Source organism: Solanum tuberosum, unplaced genomic scaffold (assembly GCF_000226075.1).
Source record: "Solanum tuberosum cultivar DM 1-3 516 R44 unplaced genomic scaffold, SolTub_3.0 scf00773, whole genome shotgun sequence".
NCBI lineage: Eukaryota > Viridiplantae > Streptophyta > Magnoliopsida > Solanales > Solanaceae > Solanum > Solanum tuberosum.
Window position 1 is genome coordinate 125881 of NW_006239682.1, and position 275 is coordinate 126155.

The window sequence follows — 275 nt, forward strand, 5'->3', positions numbered from 1 at the left end:
TAGGAGGGGGTGGGGGTGAGGGTGGGGTAAAAAAATAAAAAAATTAAAGTTAGAAAATATTTTTTTTTAAATAAGCTTTAGATTTATTTTTTTTCAACAAAAAAAGTTGTAATACGAAGTTGGAGGAGAGTTTTGGAAAATGTTTTCCTTAATTTTTGAAGGGAAGTCATTTTCCTTAAATTTGAGGAAAATGAATTGATTTGGAAAACATTTTCCAAAACATTCTACCCAATCAAATTAAATATGAGAAAATTGGAAAACATTTTCCGAAAAAT